The 18609-nt window shown below is 45.9% G+C and overlaps 1 long non-coding RNA gene across 1 annotated transcript; it reads right to left on the bottom strand.

The window, feature by feature from the left end:
• Positions 1-5011: 5011 nt before the first annotated feature.
• LOC136402104 (uncharacterized) lies at positions 5012-17424 on the bottom strand. Its single transcript, XR_010750963.1, has 3 exons — positions 17189-17424; positions 16770-16898; positions 5012-5378 (listed from the first exon to the last, which is right to left on the bottom strand). It is a non-coding gene; the product is annotated as an uncharacterized lncRNA (long non-coding RNA).
• Between the last annotated feature and the right edge of the window lie 1185 nt (positions 17425-18609).

Genomic DNA, 18609 nt, shown 5'->3' with positions numbered 1-18609 from the left:
CTGAGTGACTTGTCCTTCTTTTCTGTAACTTCATCCTGATCTTTGTGGGAGTCCGAGGAAGGAACACAGCAGATAGAGACGCAGGCTCCTTAGGGATCACTGAACGAGGCTTAGCGGTCGGTATGAAAGAAGGAAGAAAATTTATGGTGTGGTCCCAAAAGATGATCAACGTCAGACAGATTGCTGAAGCGAGAGAGGGAAATCCGCTGAGGAAGAACAGATGTGGCCAGAAAGGGTGGAGAATCCAGGAAAAAGCAAGGAGAGTTCATAGTCGGAAGACCCGACGGCTGCCACAGGGCCTTAGGGACATGGATGGGAATTTCTATATGTGCCCCTTGAGCACCATGAATAAGACCGAAGCTTATCATTTTTCACAAACCTAGCTGTCAGAAAAGCCTCCCAAAGAATTTCCCAGAAGTTTTCCCCTTCCCTAGTTCAGCGGAGCCCAAAGGGTTCCGGCTGTCCACTCCCACCGCCTCGCGGCCAATCTGCTCTGCTCGGAGCCACCTTCATCTGCAGTGACTGCACCCAGGGGATGAGCTGACACTCTGGGCCTCTCAGCAGGAGATCCACACTCTGTTGTTGTTGTTGTTTTAAATCCCACAAGAATGTAGAAAGCCGGCAGCTAAGGGAGTGAGAACAGCTTCCCAAAGCAGCCATTCTGTCCACCAATGGGCTGGACACAGGCAGAGAGCAAGGAGGAAGGGCATCTGTGAAATACAGCGTAGGATCCTTACTGTCATCACTTCAAGAAAACGATGATCTAGCTCAAGAGAAAAATAAATAAGTAAACTACAAGACATACTGCAAACAATCCCCCTTTTATGGCATTGATTTAAAAAGCACGGTATGATTTCACAGAACTTTGGTCACGCCAAACTATGACAAGAAGGGACATTTTTGTAGCAGATAAGGGAATTCAATGAGGCCAGGGAATAGGAGAAAGATTATTTGGAAGACAGAAGACGGGGGAGGCAGTCAAGAGAGAGAAAACTTCACAAGCAAGGATGTGATTGTGGGGTTAGGGGACACTTGGAAGACATAGAAAGAATAGTCCCAACTGGGACAGGCAGAGAATGTGGGGAGATAATGAGATATACAATTGGGTACATTAAGGGATATCTAGATGATGAATTAAATTTCCCAAGTTTCTGTTAAAATCCAGCCAGAGAAGGAAGAGTCATTCCATACTTCCATGAATTGGGCTCATGCCTCTAAGCTCTTTCCTGTAGGTTGTGACTACGTGGGAACCCTGGGAGGGGAGTAGGCAGTGTCCTGTGTGTTAGCTCACACAACACTATTGGCTACCACGGGTACAACCAGGACAGCATTCTTGGTTCAATCCTCCTTTAGGAATTCGTTTCCTGGATTACTCATTCCCTGGATATCTACTGGGGGCCGCTCCTCTTTCCATGGAGGAGTCTGTCTCACAACGCCGTCTCGTTTACCAGCTCAGTTCAAAGCATTCGGAACACCTATGCTCTATCCTGAACACAGAGGCTGACAGAGAGGGAAAAGTGGCATTTTCTGTTTCAGCCAGCATTGCAGCCACAGAAAAGTATGGCTTTTGAAAGCACACATTAAGATAAGCACAGAAAAAGGAACCCTCATACACTGTTGGTGGGAATGTAAAGTAGTACAACCATTATGGAAGAAAGTATGGTGGTTCCTCAAAAAACTGAAAATAGAACTACCTTATGACCCAGCAATCCCTCTACTGGGTATATACCCCAAAAACTCAGAAACATTGATACGTAAAGATACATGCAGCCCCATGTTTATTGCAGCATTGTTCACAGTGGCCAGGACATGGAAACAACCAAAAAGCCCGTCAATAGATGACTGGATAAAGAAGATGTGGCACATATACACTATGGAATACTACTCAGCCATAAGAAATGATGACATCAGATCATTTACAGCAAAATGGTGGGATCTTGATAACATTATACGAAGTGAAATTAGTAAATCAGAAAAAAACAGGAACTGCATTATTCCATACGTAGGTGGGACATAAAAGTGAGACTAAGAGACATTGATAAGAGTGTGGTGGTTACGGGGGGAGGGGGGAGAGGGAGAGGGAAAGGGGGAGGGGGAGGGGCACAAAGAAAACAAGATAGAAGGTGACAGAGGACAATCTGACTTTGGGTGATGGGTATACAACATAATTGAATGACAAGATAACCTGGACATGTTATCTTTGAATATATGTATCCTGATTTATTGATGTCGCCCCATTAAAAAAATAAAATTATTAAAAAAAAAAAAAAAAGATAAGCACAGAACTCCGCGAGTCTCAGGAGGCCTTGGCTAAGAATGTGCCAACTCGAATTTTTGCTACACAAGTTAGGAGGAGTACAGGGGTCCTCGGGTTACAACTGTCTCGACATAGGACGTTTCAAGTTTATGACGCTCATTCCCATGAGAATCTTAAAAAAATTGAAATGTGTTTCAACTTATGCCGTTTAGCTTCGTACTTACGGATTGCATGGGCAAACTAGTTTGGTTGTGTGTGGCAGAAGAATATGCGGTAGAGTGTACAGTACAGTATATTTATGTCCTTTTCCTGTGGCTTAGTTGCATTTTTATGTTCCAGGTGATGATTTTACAACTGTGTTCAGATAGGTAAGTGACTTAGACTCCAGGGCGTTTCGACTTACACCGAAATTTGGGTAACGTCACTGTCATAGGAACGGAATGCTGTCTTAACCCAAGGACCACCCCCCCCATGAAAAGTAGTTAGACTTTATAACATTTTATACACGTGGCACACTGTCTTCATTTCCTCTGCGGTTGTGTAGGATAACCTTTTTGCATCAGACATTTTATGGGTACAAGGTGCCATTGCTATGAGGCAGCTCAGGTGCATTTTAGAGGCCACTGTGTCACCATCCTCCATGGGCATTTATTGAATCCCGGCACCATAAATAATACAGATATACTTTATACCTAGTGAAATATGTGTGCATGTTTTCACATAAATAATGTTGAGGCCTGAGGTCTTTTTTTTTTTTTTTTTTTTTTTTTACATCTACAAGAAAACAGAAGTGTCTATATGGTTTTGAAATTTAGTGTCGCGGAAGATGGGTGAACACCATTCCTCAAGTTCGGAACCTTAAATCCTTGGGGAGAGGATGAAATGTGAAAGTCCTCCTTAGTTTGCCCCTAAAGATTCCCCAGTATCCTAAACACATTACTGTTAGGCACCTTGGTTCCGTCAGACGCCGAGGAACCAGTGCATCCTGGGAACAGGTAGAGGATGCATCGCAAGAGGATTCGCTCCTCGGACATGGATGTGCGTTGTTAATTGCGCGCACGCATTTCAAACTTCCCATCAAGGTCCAATTGCGCTGATGTTCACTGACCCTCATTTAGGCATCAATTCAAGAAACTACTGACTGAGTTTAAAAAAAAAGTGAAAAAGCGTTAATGAGAAGTACAATTATCTGCATCTCAGCAAATAATGCCAGGAATATATGCTGAGCTCAGGAAGCCCGCAGCCAATGAGGAGCTCTCTCTCGGCTTTGCTGTTCATATTTACAGTTGGAAGCAGTACCGGGACTGTGATTTCAGCGCTGCACCTGAACAGGGTGCTGTGATTGACTCGATACTTCGTTTCCTGATACTGAAGCTCAGAAACCGCGACTTCTTAATAACCGCGATGGCCTGATAACGTAGTGTTAAAACAAAGGAAACTGGAGTGGGGGCTCATGGCTGTCTCATTTGAGCCCCCCCTCCCCCTGTGAGAGGTGCTACATTTAGTTGCTTTATTCCTTGATAGACATGCTGGGGTGTTACTTACAACTGTGGGGTGAAGGTTGTGAAGGATGTGTCTCCAGCTTTTGTTGTCCTGCTGAATCCTCCAGGGTTCTAGGCAGGCGCTGTTTACAGAGACAGCTTACCTCCAAGACACCTACTGTGTGCCGGGCTCCTTCCTGGAGCTTGAAAACTAAATCCTAACCCCCGCTCCCCCCTCACACACACCTGCCCCATCAGCCTTCTTCACTGAAGCTCATTCTTACATGCAAAATCCAAAATAATAATAATAATAATAATAATAATAATAAAACCACATTGATAAACAGGAAAAGCATGTTCCAGAATAACCATCCATAGGAAGCTGTGAAATAGAAGATAAACATTATTACTCGCCCCTCAGCATGTGAATGTGTCAAAGAACGGTAACGCAGCTGAAATGGAGGGTCGGCCTGGGGTCGCGTCGATAGAGCACCCCACCGAGGATGCGTCTGGGCGGAACAGAACAGGCTCTCACAGTGTGGACACCCGGTCCACTGCTCACCGGCTGTGTGACCTTGGATCGATTGCTTAAATCATTTTTTGTTGTTGTTGTTATTGTTTTTTCCTTCTCCAAGGAAATTTTATTTGGAACCTTAATGCATAAAACAGATGAAAACACAGCCACTCTTGGGATTCAAAGCGCCTTTCCTGTCCTCTGAAGACACGGTCGATATACATAGTGAACTACTACTCGGCAATAGCAAAGGATGAATTCTTGCCATTTGCGACCATATGGGTGGACCTGGAGTCTTATGTTAGGTGAAATGAGTCAGACAGAAAGGCAGATATGGTCTGATTTCACGCACATGTGGAATCTCAAACCAACAACACAAAAACAAGAAACAGACTCCCAGACACAGATAACATGCTGAAATAGTCTTTGAAATAAGGGCCATCGTGGAATGGTTGCGGAGATGAGCACAAGACTGCAGGTAAAACGCTAGCAACACCTCACATCCCCAGATTTTAATTCCCTTTCCCATTCCCTCCGCACCTCCTCTTGGTCCCAATGTATCGTTACAGGCAATGTCATCACAGGAGCAAACTAGCCGGCAAAGACTCACTGCCTCGGGAGAACACATGTGTAATCAATGCCCTCGTTGCCATTTTTTTTTTTTTTTTTTTTTTTTTAGCAGAAATGATGTATTTATTCCAAGTCCCTGAGACAAGAAAATGTCTTTAAAAAAAAAAAAAAAGAGTAGCAAAGCACTTTTATTAAAAGAGGACCAGGAAGTCCCTGCATGGAGGACCCCTTTCTCAGAACCAGTTAGGGATGACAATGCCTCCTCAAGCAGAGGTGACTTCTCTGCGGGCATAGCCCCCACCAAGGCGTGCTTGGGCCGAGCCCAGTGGTGTGGTGCCTCTGGTCTCTGTTCTGCATTGTCACTGCTCCTGGCTGGGTTCACTCCCAGCAGATGACTTTCTTTTACACCCGTGCCTTCTGCGGAATGCGAACGCATCTCCTCTTCATGCCCAGAGCGCCGGGGCTGTGTGTGTGTGTTCTGTGCTGTGCCGGCAGACAGGCTGGTCCTGAAGAGATACAGGGGCACCCGGCACGTCTGGGGAATTGGCATCCATCCCTGTAAACAGAACGGGGGGGGGGGGTGTTTCAAGTTTCAAGGAGGACGACAAACCACGGTTTTCTTCCTGAGGCTCTTAACACAGCCCTGTCCCCAAGGACAAGCAGTCTAAATGGTGATGGAACAGAAAAGTTATAGACCCACGGGGAATATTTTCTAAAGGTGATGGCGGTGGGGAAGAGTGTTATTTGGGGATGTGGGAAAAAGAAGTTGTACTGAGCCACACAATTGGCGAGGTTTGGTTTACAGCTTAAATTCTTAGTTCCAAGTCTTTAAGGAGTTTGGAACACAAAATTTCCCTATGTCTCAGATAATTTAAGTCAGTAGGGGAATGTTCTTTTAGCAATTATCTCAAAATCCAGGGGGAAAAAATGTAAATGCAGTTGACCCTGAACAATACAGGTTTGAACGGCATGGGTCCACTTATACAAGGATTTCTTTTTTTTTTTTCAATAAATACTGTACGGATGTTTTCTTTTTCTCATGATTTTCTTAATAACCTTTGCTCCAGCTTACTTTATTATAACAATACAGTATATAACACACATAACATATAAGATATGTGTTCATCAACTGTTTATGTCATCAGTAAGGTCAACAGTAGGTTACTAGTAGTTAAATTTGGAGGGAAGTCCAAAGTTATATGCAGATTTTCAACTGCCTGTGGGTTGCCCCCCCCTCGGCCCCCATGTTCTTGAAGGGTCAACTGTAACCCAAATGTCCCTATAACACAGAATAAGGGGAAATGCAGTCATCCACAAAGATTACTCAGGAAAAAGCTGACATTTTGAGAATGTTGATAGCAAATTATAGAACTAAAATATATAATCCAACACTATAGCTTGATTATCTCATTTCTTCTTATACCGTCCCTGAATTGAGTAGGAAACAGGGACTCTGCTTTTATTAAAGTGGGACCTGTCCTTTGAGCCTTTAATCAGGAAGAGGAAGTGCTCTCAGCATCTCTAAGTCCCAACCCTTCTCAGGTAAGTGTCCCCTAAATTACTATCTCCAAAGACAACACAGACATTTTGAGTATCATAATCACCACGTGTATATAAACTCAGAGATACAAAAAGATAAAGCAACCATCTCGGCTATATTGTTTTTTAAAACCTGAGCTAAATTTATACCTAGACAGTGCTATGCTCATTCAGTAGATATTTTTTGAACTAAGAGGGAAAGGCTATTAGACTTTATTTTTGTCCTTCCAAGAAGGAGCAGTCCACATTTCTCAATATGTGTGTAAATGTAGCTGTTCCCTAGCTATGTGTTTTGGTCATTCAGGTGGACTGTGAGCCAAGTCAACCATGGTTTTGGGGTGTTTTTTTTAATCCTACCATCTTTAAAACATGTAGACTTTTACCAAATGGTGTACGAAATCCGAAGCCAAACTTCCTGAAGAACCTTTCCGCTCTAAAGGAAACACTGGTGGAATCAACCTTCAATCATGTGAAGGTGTCTGTTGTGGCTGTAAGCTCTTTGGTGGTTTGAGTTGCCACTGGCTTGCAGACTCGAGCAAGGGCTCACTTAGGATCTGAGCCATCTCAGCACTGCAGAACCCTTCTCTTAGACCAAGTCTCAAACTATTTAGAGAGAAGACTGTGCTGTGAATGAGTCCCACTAAGACACATCATGTGTCTTTTGTATTCCCCAATGTTGAAGTTGGAAGTCAATAATTTGACATCGGCCAACAGTGACAATAAGAAACAGCTCCCTCTGAGATTTAAGAGTAGGTGCATGGTGGAGACAATTCGCCAATAAAATGCTTGTGGAAACGGCTTTACCTCTCTGTTTGCTTTTGAAAATAAGAATAGAGTCCATGGCACCATAGATTCTAGAAACAAGGACTGCAATGACAAGCTGTCAAAGTTAAAGTAATAGATTTTACATGGTGGCTGGACGCCATGCTTTATCACTTACACGTAGGGAAGCCAATTTGGGTCTGTTCAATAAAACACCACCTCCAGAGTCAGGGCTGGGGCACAGCTGATGGCTTGTGACAGCGCCTGGTGATCTGGCATTGGCTTCCGCTGGAACGCAGCGGGAGTTGGCATGGCTGCCATCTGGGGGAATGTCAGACGTTTAAGCTCTATTTGATGAATAAACACTTAGGCACTGATGTCAGAAGGGACGGTGCTGTGGGCCCCTCGTGCTTGGGTAATTTAATGCAGGTCTGAGGGATAAGTGGAACGGGTTATTCCGGGGCTGGGCTCACGGCAGCCTCACAACTGTTGAAAATTAAACTACATATGCTGTAAGTTAGGGGTGACGGGGGTATCTCATTATAGGAGGCTGTTTGTTTCAGAGGCTGGGATCTCTGCTGAATTACTGTGGGACTCATTTGAATGTGTCGACTTGGACCAAATAACTTTCTGATAAGTTGGCCATAAATCCTCAGTGAAATGAGCTTGGTGTTCTCAGCGTATCTGTTGGCTGTTTTGATCATTTTTATGGCTTTCCTTTTGCTGGTCAAATTATCCTCCTATGCTTCTAAAGCCCCTCTGACATGGATTAAATCAACACAAACCGATGGGCCTTCATTACTTTGGCAAGTGGTTTTGATTTGGGGGCGATAAATACAACGGGCCAGACTGGGGTGCACTTGCCAAAGGGCTATGTGATAAGCCACGAGGATGTCAGGGGTCCGGCGTGCTTTCACAGCGTAATGCGGGAATAAATTAGTAACAGGTCTGACCAACTGAAGGGAGCTGGAAAGCAGGAAGTCATCCGACTGCACAGAGAGCCAAGGCGTGGTTTCTAGGTCCAGAATGCTGATGCCAGGGGGTCATGAGAACATCCATGGACGCCCACCATGTGCCTGGCGCTGAGCCAGGCACTGTCGGGCAGGGGCAGGGTCAAGTGTGTGAGGAAACTAACATAGGATAGGGTTCCATGACTCCCTTAGTGACCAGAAGGGGCGACGGGACCATCCTGGGAACGGAGACTCAGTGAGTTAGGACAGTGCAGAGGAAGAGGACTCCTCAGCAGGGTGTGGAATAGCCAAGGAAGAGACAGGGGAAGAAACAAGATACACAGATTTCATAATAACCCTCATTTAAAAATATTATGGTACTGGTTCAACTTTTTTTGGGGGGATTGGAGCCTAAAAAATTCAAAAAATATTCCAATGAATACATGTCCACCCTTCCTCCCAGCCTCACCAACGCTTTTTTAACATTTTGCTACCTTGCTCACCCCTCTCTATATATACATTTCTGCTGTATCTTTAGAAAGTAGGCTGCTGACATGAAGACACTTTGCCACTAATTATTTCAGCAAGTATCTCCTGAAAAAAGGACTTTCTTCTGAAACCATGACAATAGTATCAAGAAATGTATCATCTCTTTAACTTCTATACTTATACTTATATAATGTCCTTAATAAATTTTTTTTTTCCAATCCAGGATACAATCAGTTGCTTTTCGTTGTTAGTAGTCATGTGACTTTACTATCATTTCATCTCAAAAGTCCCCCTGCCCTTTTAACACGTTCCCTGAAATTCTCCCCCTTTCTTTTTTTTTTTTTAATTTATTAAATTTAATGCAGTGACATTGATAAATCAGGGTACATTGTTGAGAGAAAACATCTCCAGATTATTTTGACATTTGATTGCGCTGTATACCCCTCCCGCAAAGTCAAATTGTCTTCTGTCACCTTCTATCTGGTTTTCTTTGTGCCCCTCCCCTCCTCCAACCCCTCTCTCCTTCTTTGCCCCATCCCCCCTCCCCCCACCCCCCCACCCCCGTTGCCATCACATTCTTGTTCATGTCTCTGAGTCTCATTTTTATGTCCCATCTATGTATGGATTCATATAGTTCTTAGTTTTTTTCTGACTTACTTATTTCACTCCGTATAATGTTATCAAGGTCCATCCATGTTATTGTAAATGATCCGATGTCATCATTTCTTATGGCTGAGTAGTATTCCATAGTATATATGTACCAAAGCTTTTTTATCCACTTGTCCTCTGACGGACACTTGAGCTGTTTCCAGATCTTTGCTATTGTGAACAATGCTGCCACAAACATGGGGGTGCATTTCTCCTTTTGGAGCTGTTCTATGGTGTTCTTGGGGTATATTCCTAAAAGTGGGATAGCTGGGTCAAAAGGCAGTTCGATTTTTAGTTTTTTGAGGAATCTCCATACTGTTTTCCACAGTGGCTGCACCAGTCTGAAATTCTCCCGCTTTCAAAATGATGTTTAAAACCAGCTGGGCTATTTAGCCATCACATTCTAAAATCTATCGACTAGGGCAGAGATGGAGCACAGAGAAATTCACATCCTCTTGTGTCCAGGGTAGCAGAAAGTGCTTGGCACATAAACAGAGAGCTGAAAATACTGAGCTGATGTGATTTGGACAAGGGGTTTAGGTCCCATGGACTAGGAGAGACCCTGCGGTGCTGGTCCCCTTCAGGGAGGAAGGGGGCCCAGCTTCCTGAAACAGCATCCGGTGAGTCCCTTGCCAGGGTTGGGGACATGCTCCCCTGACAAGGGAGCTGCTATTTCCCATTCTACTGCTGCATTTGCAGCCCTAAGCATGGACCCCTCCCCCCATAAAAGTCCTCAGGCAGGAGGCAACGTCCCAGTGACAGAGACAGGCCTCTCCTTCCCCTCCTTTCCCCCCATCACAGCATCTCCTTCTGCCTTAAACACCTCTCCTGACCTCATTCTCCCTTGGAGAAAATGAAGGTATGTCACAAAGCTCACCTCCCTCTATCCTTCCTCCCCTCCGTCCGCACCTCTGACATAGCACCTTTCTCATGGAGCTGTAGTTGTTCACGTAGCCACCCCAACCCCCAGGCACCGCCAGAAAGGAGTGACTTTCTCAAAGTCAATCACTATGCCTTGGACTCTCTTATGTCCAAGACCCAACGCTGCTGCCCAAAACCTGCACAGTGGACAGTGTCTTTATGGTTGAACATGGGCTGCTGCCACATAGGAATTTTAAAAACCGAGTTCCAGCACGTGTCCAGTACTTTTATGGAAATGTCTGTTCACGAAGAAGACGGTTCGTGGACTCGGGTCTGGGTTGAGGTTCCTGCAATCCAGCACATTGAAGACTGCCTGCACCAAGACGAAGTCGCCGGACTGCTGTCCTCGGCCTTAAACACAGAATAGTTCTCGCTCTTTTAAAAAAAAAAATTGTGGGATAAAAGTTAAAATGATGCCCTCATTTTGCTTTAGATATATACAGACGGGAGATAAATACTATAGTCGGCTTCTGAAAAAACACATCTTTTATTTCTCCATTAATCACTAATTCTTATAATTATGACCACCGCCTCGCTTTGGCCAGGGGAGGCAGAGAAGGGCCGCATCTCAGGTCTTGAATTTGCTCTTTCGTCCTGACCACATTTCTGAGAACCACGGAGCCTCTACACACAAGAATCTTGGTTCATCACAGCTCACAAAGGGATGTAAAGCACACAGGCTCTCTGGTTCTGCCAGAATTGTGGATCTGGGGCGGGGAGGTTGTCTCAGAATCACTCTCCTGGTTCCTTCCCCCTATCTAGATTCAAAGTAGCAGATGAGAGGGTCAGAGTGGCTGTAGCTTCCCCAGCCTAATCATTCTCAGGCCGCATGAGAAGAGTCCAGAAAAGTTCAGAAAGCAAGAGGCACGCTAAGTAGCTTCCTTCTTCTCTGTGTGGGGGGTGGACACTCCCAAAACACTCATCCAGAGAGCAGCCATTGACTCTCAAGACGACAGTTCACTGGGCAGATGATTAAGTCGACAATTAGTAATGAGAGTACATTCTTAAAAGGCCCCCAGATAACACCAAGGGCCTTGCTGGTCGGGTTCCATCTGTCCAGACCTTTGACCTTTCAAGGCCAAGTCGATAGCTCTCTCAACATTTCCCAACCCACAGTTCTCCTTCCAGATAAAAGATGTAATTACTCACAGAATGGCGGCCGCAGACTATGGCCAGAGAACTGGCCCTCCAGTTGAAAATAGCTGTTTTGTTTTGTTTTTTTTTTCCCCTCAAAAAGTAATAAGTTTTCTGAAGTTCTATATGCTTTACTCCTAAAGTTCTGGTAAGTAGGGGATGAAAAGTAGCGATGATGCAGAATTTTTTTATAGTAATATGAAAGTGGAGAGGGGAGAGGAATTATTTCTACAGGCCTGAATGCTTTGCAGGCCCCCAAACTAGCTTTTCCCAAACAGAATGCATAGTCTTCCGACACCAAACAGCTTCTCTTCTTAAGGTAAGGTCCCAGTCAATGATGCCCGATTCAGGTGGTCACCTAGGACACTTCATGCATTCATTGGTTGATTCTGGGAATGAGACTTGTAACCTTGGTGTATCTATAACCAACTGAGCTACCTGGCCAGGCTGTGCTGCACTTTCTGACACTAGACCTTAAGTGCTAAGTCTTTCTTCATGTTCATGAGATCTGGGAAGAAACAAATCGAACTTCCTTTACTACCCTGGCCTTTGTACCAGATTGGGTGGCACCTGCTTCCCTTGCATTCATCCCAGGGCAACCCCTTTGCCCCAGACCTGCCCCTTGGCCCTGTTGAATAATCACCATTCTTTCCATCTTTGTAGGTGGCAGACGGCTTGACCATGGACATTTTCATGGCTGTTGGCTCGGTGACGGTGGCCTTGTTGTTGGTCCTCCTTCTGGTAGTTGCTCTTTCTGTTGCTGCTTCCCACAAAAGGGCCACCCAGGGAACCTACTGCCCAAGCCGTCGGGAGAAGGAGGGCTCCCGTGTGGAGCTGTGGAGCTTGAGGCCACCAACAGCGATGGAGAGGCTGATCTAGGAGGGACTTCTGGTCTCTTTAAGAAAGAGATCTACACCCTGTGAATGAGATGACTGGACAGGGGAGTGTTTCTGACAGACCTGAAGGTATCCGTGCAGAACGGGACTTACAGCAGGACTGTGGGAAGGACTCTCTGGACCACCCTAAAGACCTATAGGATGCCATTGTTTAATCACCACATATTAGCCACACACAGGACAGTGTTTTCGTGCCAGTAATTCCAGCCTCACAAGTAGCAAAAAAATATTTTCCAGAGGACAATGCCTTCCAGGAAAAGCTCTAGTGCCATTTATACTCTTCAATTGCTGCAACTTGGGGGCACCTGTGTAGTTGGCCCATTAGCTGGCCAATGCATTTCTTTTTTTTTTCCACAGAAACTATGGGGGGGGGGGATAGAAACCATTTCTCACCCTTCCTATCAAGAGGTGCATGGTTTTAGTTGCACACCTATGATGAGATGTACACTTTGTCCTTCAGCTGTAGATTCAAGAAAGCCATGGCAATGACCTACACTTCAAAGGCAACCCCATGTCAACAAATAAAAGTAAAAATGTGGTTGTTGTTCTCCTCTCTGGGCATTATTTGCATTTTGTGACATAACCTGTGACAAAAGTAACCTGTAGTGACATTTCCTATGAATTAGATCTTTTAACTAAGTCATCTCAACTGTCACATTTAGTCATTGCTCTTCCTAAGGGGTTGCTAAGGTCAAAATACTTCTCTAGACAGAAAACAAGAGAAGAGGGAATACTCAGATTCTCAAATCTAAAAGAACCAAGCACTCTCCTTCCATCTGCTGATTGATTGATGAGTCAGCATCACATCGTGACACTCTCTAATGGTAAGAAAGAAGCCCAAGTGGAGGTGTATACCCTTCAGAGTCACCGTGTGTGAGACTACCTCAGGGTCTGGAAAGAAAATACCAGGCCTTTTATATATAGACTTTTCTTTTTCTACAAAGATTTGGTTAAAGTTCTCTATGTATTTTCAATGCTATTAGAGTAGTATATAAGTAAACACAAAAATACATGCATATATCTAAGGTCTACCGGAAAGTTCTGTCCGTTTCTATCACAAGTTTCGACACGTAAGCACATATTTATTTGGTGCATGTGTGCCTCTCTATTTTTATCACTTAATGTATACATACTGATGTAGCAAATTAACTAAAACAAAGCTGATTCACCTTAGTCTTATGTGTGAAGCAATAGTGTACCCATGACTACTGATAAAGTTAATTTACGCCACTGTAATTTTTATGAATTTCAACAAGGAAGAAATGCTACAGAAGCATGTAGAAATTTATTGAAAGTTTTTGGTGAAGGAATAATACCGACTATCACTTATTTTTGTCCTTACAAAATTTTTTGAAGGGCAAAAAATTCAAAAATGAAGAAGATATCGAACAAGCACTGGTTCAATTTTTCTCATCAAAATATAAAATATTTTTTGAAAATGGGATATAAAAATTGCCCTCATGCTGGCAAGAAATCATTAATAATAATGGCAATTATATTATTTAATAAAGTTTACTGATGGTAAGAAAAATTTGTATTTTGTTTTATTACAAAAATGGACAAAACTTTCCGGTAGACGTGTGTGTGTGTGTGTGTGTGTGTGTGTGTGTGTGTGTGTGTGTGTGTATGCTAAAAATTTAATGACACGAATGTCTAAATCTGTCCTAGACCAATCCACCCTTCTCAACCACTAAAGGGCATCCCTCCAGACTTGTCCCCTCCCTTCCCCATCATCAGTTTCCTGATGGGCCAGATAACTTCCAACCATGATGTCTTCCTATCACATCAGATTCTCTCCCATGGCCCGCCTCTTCCCCCCCTTCCTCAGCACCCCTTTCAGCAAAACACCCACAGAAGAGCTTCCTGGGTCCTCTGCCTCTCCTCCCTCGCCTCCCATTCTCTCTTGAACTCAAACGAATTTGGCTTTCCTTTGTACCCTCCAGGAGATAGCTCCTGTTGGGGTCACTGGTCTACTTCCATGTCACCAAGCCCAATGTCCCATCCCCAGTGCCCAGCTGCCCGGCCCATCAGCAGCCTTGGAAATAGTTGTCCCTCTTTCTTGAGAGACTTCCCACCCAAGGGAACGCCATTCCGTCCTGAGTCTCCTGTCCCTCACGGTCCAGCCCCCTCTTTCCAGTCTCTTTGGCTAGTTCTCCTTCACCTGCTTATTTTATTTTTCATATTGTTTATTACTACTTGACAGACCACACATAGTTTTGCCTTCCGTGTCCCTATGACTAGAATTTGAGTCACATGTGGACAAGAATTATGTTTTCATTCTTTACTACCATATCCCTCACTTGTTAGAAAAGGCCTCACCCATGGTAAAAACAAACAAACAAACAAAAAAAAAAAAACACCAAGAAACAAAAAAACACAAGGACTATTTTCTGCATTAATGAACAAATCATGGGGACATGGTGCTCAAATTCATGCCTGCCACTAGCAAAATCCCAGCATCGTGAGGGCTACTAAAACCATCCCAGTAGCCTACCTAAGGTCTATATCTGTGCCTGTTCTTCAAATGCTCTGAGTATTAATATAAAAAGATGTGTAGCTCAGGTGTCTACATGTGGACTATGCCATTGTGCCATGAGACATTTTCTTTCTTTTTTCTTTTTTGTATTCTATAAGTTACAAATTCTTAATAGAAGCTAATATGGAATGGACCAAAGATCTCTTGCTTAAAAGAAAAACATAATACATAGCTGAGTTGGGGGGGAACCCCAACAAATTAAATAAAAAAGTCATAGGGCAGAAGTCGGGTGCAATGGGATTAGCACAGGTAGGAAGAAAGAGAGCTGTCCATGGTAGCTACTATGTTTAGGAAAATGATCTAATTAAACTGCTGTTTCCTGCTGTTTGCCGGCTGCGTGGCTACTCTAGGGCCTTGCAAAGAAATGCATGTTCAGATCTATACATGAATGAAACAATGTGGGCCTGAATTCATGAATGATTCCAGACACACATGGAGATGACTTCCAGCCAAGCCCCTGCCTCTGTGAACGAGTGACCACATAAGTACAATACCTTAGGAGGAATGCTTTCAGGTTGCCCTGTGAAATATTCACACTGCACTATCTTCCACCAGATGAAGCTCACGCTGCATAGAAAAAGCTAGTGTCGGCCTCACTGATGTTGTTGCGACTTTCACACCAAGTGGATCTTTGCGTGGTTTCAGAGGTGGCCATGACAGTTTTTCCCGTGCTCATTTGCACTGTAACATGGCCACCCTCCCATGGTGGGGCCAAGGTGCCGTTACCTTGGGTCAGGTCTGGCCTGTGACTTGCTTTAACCAAGAGAATGTCACGGAAATGGTGCTAGCACGAGGGGCAGGCAGCTTCGCCCCTCTCAGACGGCAGCTCCGGACCGCCGCGTTGGTGTCTCAGCTGAGCCTGACCTCCGGCCACCCTGCCCACTGGAGGCAGCCACACAGTGACCCACGGGAGACCAGGAAGGCGCAGCCCAATCCATGCACAGTGTGAACAGGGAGTAATGATTCATTGTGCAATGTCACTAGGGTTTAGGGCGCTTTGCTACACAGCCATAAGCTCACTGAGGCACAATCATTCAGCCAACAAGGCAGCCTAACGACCATGGCCCTAGGCAGCCCTTCTCGGATTCCGATTCCTTCACCTCCAGAACCGCCTCTCTGGGAACCAGTATCCGCCTTCCCAGTGACAGTAAAGAGCACATCGTGAATCACATGAGACACACGTGTGCCTGACTGCCCTCCAAGCAGGAAGGGTGAGAACCCACAAGCCCCCAGCACAGCGCTGGGTGGTGTGAACTGCGACCGTACCCCCAGAACAGCCGTCTGCAGGCTTTGGGGGCCGGGCTCAAAGTAGACAGAGTCAGCCAATGGAAAAGCCACATCTGGTTCGTGTTGACAAGAGTGACAGCAAGGCCCCTGCCCGTGGCTCCTGGAGCCGCCATGGGAGCCGAAGGAAGCAGGAAATGACAAATGACTCTAACCGAAATCAGCTGTCGCACCTGCGGGTTCCACTGCCTCCAGCGGCCAGTGGGGCAGATCCTCTCATCCAAGACAGAGCTGCGGACATCCCTGCATCTGGCCCTGGGCAGCCAGAACTATTATTCTTGCCAATTAGCACAAGAGGGGCTAATTAGACACTGATTGTAGCAATCCTCAGAGGTGGAACCCGGAAGGTGCGGCTGGAACGATGTTGACTGTTTTATGCGAATGGTGGATCCTTCGGGGAGCCCTAAGGGCCGGGATGATATATAGCTACACTGCATATGTGATGTCTCTTTTAGACATAACAACAGCCCCTTAAAGGAGGGACATTACCCTCGCCGTCAGAGCCTTTCGAGACAAAGCAGCACAGCTTCCGATGTCTGATCTGCCCCATCCAGGTGATGTGATTTCAGTCTGAAAAGTGGGAACTGGGCCTGTTGCACAAGTGTGTTAGGATGGTGACTCGTGGGACAGGTGTAATGAGCAGTGAGCCCACTGAATGCAGCATTTGTTATTGTTATTCCCACTGGGGGGGGGGGTCAGACCACTGGCCCACAGGGGCAACGTTTCCTCTGACCTCCTGCTCTCTCAGCCAAACGAACCATGCGAGGAACTGCTCTGCCTGGTCTTACCATCCACTGTAGGACGCACAGGTAACCTGAGCCAGTGCTGTTCAGAGAACGACGATTTTTCCATATCAGTCCTGTCCCTTGGAATGGCCCTGTGATGGCTGTCCTGCCCGACTGAAGACATCGCTTCATCTGGAAGACAGACACGAATGGACAGACTGCCCCCCATCCTGGCCGCTTGTATGTTCCCCATAAAATCGTCAGAAAATAAATCCAAAGGTTACAGATCTCTCCGTGAACCAAACAACTGATGATAAGAATTTTTTTTTTAAGTTTTCTTGTGCAGGGATGACTGCAAACCCACCTTTTGGGATCTCGCCTCACACCTCCCTTGTTAAAGACTCAGTATCATCCACGATCATCACCACGGGTCTGGGTTTAACTCACCATCTGTCGAGGACCAGCCGGCTGGCTGGGCTCACCTGGGTGTGTGCAGCCCAGGGGCACGATTCCAATCAGAAGACTCTCCACTCCGGGGTGAATACGACTGTTCCCATGTCAACCTGCAGCCAGCACAGGGGTAGCGTGGCCTGCCGGGCACTGTCAGAACATGCCGACAACAGTGTGTGTTTCCAAATGAGGCCTGTTCTTCTGTGACTTGGTCCCAGGCTTGGCTCTTCACGGTCCCGGACACCCAGCCACGCCACCCATCACATGTCGGCAGCCCCTGCCTGAGGACAGCTGCTGCGACACCTAGTTCCCCGGCGAAAACGTTACCATGCGGACGTCTCCTTGGTCCCCTGATATGTGCTGACATTCACGGGCATCAGGATGGTGGCCCGGTGACTTCTCCTCTGGGTTGCAGCAGTGGTGGCTTCCATCAGCCCCGTTTTCTCTGCAGGCCCGCCTCTCAGTCTGAGAAGCATGGTGAGGATGCTCCCCCAGGGCCCGCCGACATCCAAGGCCAGCCCTGTCCCTGGGCCCCACCCGACCTAGGGCTGCGGGTCAGGTAGCAAGCAATCACAAGGTAACAACAGCTCCTGCCGTCCTTGGCATTTTCCAGAATGTTTTGATCTCAGAGTAGTTAGGAGTTCAGAGCTCCCTTGCTGTCACATACGCCTCCCGTCACTGTCCCTTGCTCTAGGCTCTATTCTAGACCGCCCTTCGCAAGCCCTGGTACACCATCCCTGAAGAGATGCCACAAAGCTCCGCATGGCTCCCAAGGGGGCCCCACCTTAACCCACGTGGACAGGAGCCTTGCTACGAACCCCAGGATCCGCCACAACAGATACGCAGGAACCTGGAATTGGTGACCTACACGGGTGTGTGGACGGTGAAAAATCCGTCTAGCAAGAAACCACCACGGGAGTGCAAACTCGTAGGCAGATCGAGCTATCCCCCCATCAGTGCTGTGACCCGTCAGCCTTCTCGAAGGTCAGCACTGTTGCCCTAGTGACTGTCAAGGAGAGTGTGAACCAGCATTCAGGTGCTCAGTACTACTCACTTGTCAGCGCAGAGCTTTCTCCTCCGTGTGGTAAGTCTACGAGTCCTTGATCATTTTCTTGCTATGTCTCCCACCTGCAAAAAAAAGAAGCAGACTGAGCTAGCTGGTGAGGTCTGAGTGTCTCCCTGAAATGCTGCTACCATCACCTTCAATGCGCCTGGTCCCGAATATTAAGTTAAATTCAGGGATCTGATGCATGCTAAAGGGTCTCCTCCTCTGGGCCTCACCCCCCAAGTCACAGTTTCCTGGATGCTCAGACTGCCGTTGGCTTTTAGCACTTCCCAACCCCCTTGAGGCTGTTCAAAATGCATGTTTTCTGAATCATTCAAGCATAGCTGAAACAGACAAGTCTGAGATTAAAACCAATACATTAATAATATCGTCTTCCCCTTCATGATC

This window comes from Saccopteryx leptura, chromosome 1 (assembly GCF_036850995.1).
Source record: "Saccopteryx leptura isolate mSacLep1 chromosome 1, mSacLep1_pri_phased_curated, whole genome shotgun sequence".
Lineage (NCBI taxonomy): Eukaryota > Metazoa > Chordata > Mammalia > Chiroptera > Emballonuridae > Saccopteryx > Saccopteryx leptura.
The sequence above is the reverse complement of the archived record's forward strand: the minus strand, read 5'-3'. Positions and strand labels throughout refer to the sequence as shown.